This window comes from Poecilia reticulata, linkage group LG5 (genome assembly GCF_000633615.1).
Source record: "Poecilia reticulata strain Guanapo linkage group LG5, Guppy_female_1.0+MT, whole genome shotgun sequence".
Taxonomy (NCBI): Eukaryota; Metazoa; Chordata; class Actinopteri; order Cyprinodontiformes; family Poeciliidae; genus Poecilia; species Poecilia reticulata.
Window position 1 is genome coordinate 21,410,615 of NC_024335.1, and position 4,611 is coordinate 21,415,225.

Consider the following 4,611-nt stretch of genomic DNA (forward strand, 5'->3'; position numbering starts at 1 on the left):
TATATATGAACTTCTTCATCAAACAACTAACAAGTCAAGTGAGGATTGGAAACTGAATAAACGGAGGCAGGAGTCGAATAAAACATTTTCTGCAAAAATGCTGTGCAGCGAGCAGGGACGTGTGAGTCAAGGCTGCTGGAATACTTTAGTGGCAGATCAGGTTGTGTTGTCCATTAGCTGCTGAATAAAATTTACATAGTCAACAGGAGCCTGATGTGAAACAGATGTCCTTTAAAAAAGTGCCACATCTCTGACTTCAATGGACTCCCAAACTGACTCCCTTTCAAAAGCATTAGATTGCCACATAATTGCACAAACCCTCCTCTTGACGTTGTAGCTCATAAGTGAAGCTTGTTCAATAGAAAGTCCTCGCATATAAAATGTCTAAACCCAATCAATAGCATTAGCCGGCACATTAACCTCTTTTTATATATTTTAACTTAACTATTTTGCAAATAAAAATAAAACCCATCATGTCTGTCGTTCTCTCTCTGCTGAAAAGTAACATTCTTGACCTAAAGTGCGACGGCAACTTTCTTCATCTGCGCTAAGTGAAACTGACATTAGATTTGTTAGCCCTCTGAAAGCATTTCGAAAAACGTGATGTACCACTTTCCGTCAACGTCCTCGTGAGATGTGCTCATGAGGCCTGGCGACGCCGTGCGCGCGCGCGGGCGGGCGCCGCACTCCAGGCAAAGTGTTGCTACTTTGTTCTTTCCTCAAACATGTCACAATAATGAGAAGCGTCAGGTTCCATCAAGCAGAAGAGGACAGGTCCACATTACAGATGCATACATCACTGCTCTCATTTCAATGTAATAACACCTGTCAGGCCTGATGAGAGGGGAGCCGTGATGGCTTAGTCTGAACAACGGATCTACACAGACACCCTCACACGTACGAACGTGTGTGTGTTCGTACGGCTTCACGAGATAATCAAGTCAATAATGCACGCGTAACGCACTAAAGAGACACCAAATACTTGTTTACCTGCACGCCAGTGGGATTAGCGGTCAGTTCGCTGCCCAACGTCGCAAATGCACAATGAGACGCATTTGGCCAGAATGTAAAGTTTTAAGGACCTTGCATTAAAAAGCTCCAAATCAAGTTTCTCCTCCTAATGAGTTGATTGATTCCATGTAAAATTTCAAGAGAAACTTGAATTTCAGTATTTTAGTCATTCTTAAGTTTTAATATTTATCAATTTTTTTTTATTTGCATATCTGTTTAGTAGTTTTTTTTTAGTGAAGTTTGTATTCACGGTGTTAAGTTTTGGTTCATTCTCAATTTGATCTACCATTAACATTGAATACCATGTTAATCATTTTTATTGTCACTATTTTATCAACAAATCTAACATTTTTTATTTCTATTTACTGTCTGTGTCATGTTATTAAAGTACACTTGATGTTTCAGAAAAGTAGATTCAAATGTTTGTCTATAATGCTTGTAGATTTCACTGGGGGTTGCATTTTTTATGCTATGTTTGCTACTAATAATTTCTTTAATTACTTTAGAGTTCAATATGATTATTTGTATACTTTACCCTTTCTTTTTAACTTAATTACTTGAAAAGCACTTTAAAAAGTCTAATTGTCTGATTAATGATGATGATCATTTAGTATGAATCCAGGTTGCAATTGCAAATTTGTCTTTTAGTCAGTGTTGCATTGTGAAATTTTGGGTTGCCAAAGCCCACTCAATATAACAATATGTGGAAATGTCTTAGCTTTGCAATTAGTGCCCATTTGCATTACTTTTAAAGAGAGTTGTGTTTTGAAAAAAAAAAAAAAAGTTCTTATGCCAAAGCAAGAGAAAAAATGAGTCACGTTTAATTACGAAAGTCATGCAATGGCTTCTCAAGCCTGAATTCATGAAACATTTGAGCAGGACAAACCCCTTCAGCTTGGATAAATGTGGATGATTTTCTCAAAACATCCAGGATAAAAGCAAATATGTTAGATGCTCTTTAATTCTGCTGTTTTTGTGTCGACCTTCCAGATCACTCAGGTCTTCTGGTTCTGGTCTGCTCTGCAACCCAGAAGCAGAACCAAACATGGAGCAAAACTCTGGAGCAAACTTCCAGAAAACTGCAAAACAGCTGAAATCATGGCTAAAGACCTAAAAAGTAATGTTGTAGCTCTTATAATTGGTTATCATAATATGCTTTTTATGGTGTAAAGCACTTTAACTGCTTTGTTGCTGAAATATGCTACACAAATAAACTTCACTTGAATTAATTTCTAATGTTAGCCCTAAGTAAGTTTTTTTTTTTTTTTGATTCCATGTACGATCAGATAACACAGTGCAATAAGACTCTGACAAGTTAATGGCAAGTTTAACAATGCGCGTGCGTTTTTAATGTTGAAAGAGGTCGCCGAAAAGTGCACAAAGAAACATCGACGTCTGAACGACGGGAACAAAGTTCTGCTGGAAACCGAAGTCCTACGCTTCATTATTAAAAGATCAGCGCTTGCTGTGGTGAGATACAGCTCTCTAAACGGTACAAGCCAGAGTTGGTTGCTAATGGACTTCTTACTGTGGCTCATTGGTTCACAACAGTCCCACATTTCTTGATGCTGTCACACGTTTTAAGCTTTTAACCAAGCTCTGCACCACGAACCCAACCCCCCCCCCCCCAGCCACAGAAACATCAGAAAGCAGAGAAAACAGTGTGCGGTACTCACTCACACCTTCCACACACGCGTGCGCGGAGTCGACGCATACGGCAGCAGCAGAACAAGGCATTACCATAAATTCATTAGAGTGGTTGGGCAGTATTTATAAACATGCAGAGATGTTGTTTACCATGTCTGACTGGATGGATTACACATCTACACAGACTAGCGAAGGAAACACTCTCGGCACACACACTGTTTACACTGGCAGAGGGAGCGAAGAGAAGGGGGGGCTGAGTGCATCGCTCCGTAACGTCCCTGAGTGGCATGTTTTACAGAGTGAAATAAACATTCAATAAAATAAACACCCCTCAGCTGTACTGCGCTGCACTCCTCCGCTGCCATATTCCGAACCGGGACGACGGAGACGGGCCTCTGTCTGCGGCGAACGTCCGCGCAGGCAGGAGGAAGCGTGTGTCCGCAGGTGGGAAAGGACAGGAGAGGCCTGCTCCGTGTGGAAAGCGTTCGTAAATTTATACGTTTTAAACCGTACATGTATTAAATGGGGGGGGGGAAGAGTTCTGCTTCTAAAACTGCATGAAAATACTAAAGGTCTTTGAGTCAATGAAACAGCGCATCTACTTGGATTTATGCAGTCCGTGAAATGAATACATTTCTTTTTTGAAATCTCTCACAGTTAATAGAGAGCGGCCACAATACTTGCACAGCACTACTCTCAGTTTCTCACCTTATTCAAGTAATCTCATAAGGTATTGTTGCATTTATATGAACATCTCTCTGTCTAAGTTTAGTCATAGCAATTTTGACTCTTTTTAGAAGTTGGTGCCCGGTTTTAAAAACTGATTCACTTGACGTTCTGGGGGTGTATCCTTACCATTAGGGGGCACAGCATGTTGCACCAACTTACTGGTGATGCCGTGGTATCCAACTTTAGAACGTTGTGTCATTTATTGTAATTGTTTAGGTAGATGTGATTTAAAAGTGTGTACTTAATATACATAACTTCTCAAAAGTTTATACATTTGTTTTTTTTCTTCCTTTTTTAAATATTTGTGATAGGCTGAAAGAAATAGTTTGAGGAAACTTTTAACACAATGGGATGAAGCAAGGGTTCCTCCTTTTACTCCCGGATGTGTTTTCCATAAGTCCTCTTTCTGTGCAACTTCACTGCTTAATCTAAAGAATCTTTCTGTACATATCTGCCTTGTGTTTCTATTGTGTATCAAGCTTTAAGTATGAAATATCCCAACTTTCTATGATTCCAACGCTGCTACATATAAGATTTGATATCCAATGCAATGTCATATCAAACTTTTAGATGCCATACACGTCACACATGGGCCCCAGTACTATGACATCTGAACACCCTACACCCCTTTTTAGCGTTATTTTATCAGATGCTACACTATGCAGACAAGCGGTCTGCACTGACGAAGGTTCACTCGCGCAACCTGGCTAGCAAAATGTTTGGAGTGGCTCACAGTCTTCTAATAAATTTACCTGGTACTTGTTTGATCACTTGGGGGATTTTTATTGACTGTGTAAAGAGTGTTGAACTTTCAGCTCAAAAAATGTAAATGTTATTAGGCCACAAGGGCCCCACAAAGTAGTTTATTTTTTAGTGATTGACCCACATGAATATTTTTTACAGCACGACTAGTTGTGCTGTAATTTCAGGGAGGCAGACTTGTAAACTGTTTATGTTTTCAGTAATACAACACACAGTCGCAATCACATTACCATACATACTGTATGGCGTTGTGAAAAATGATAGATGTCTGATTTTTGTTTTTTTTTAGCACATATAAATGTTTCAGATCAAACTAAGTTTAGAATAAGATGACTGAGTAACTACAAAAGTTTTCAATATTGAATCTTGAACGCTTGTTCAATTGTTGAATAAGTGTCCCGGCTCCTTTCGTGATCTCCCAGATGAGTCGTCAACCTAGTCTTAAAGTAATTATGGTTACAA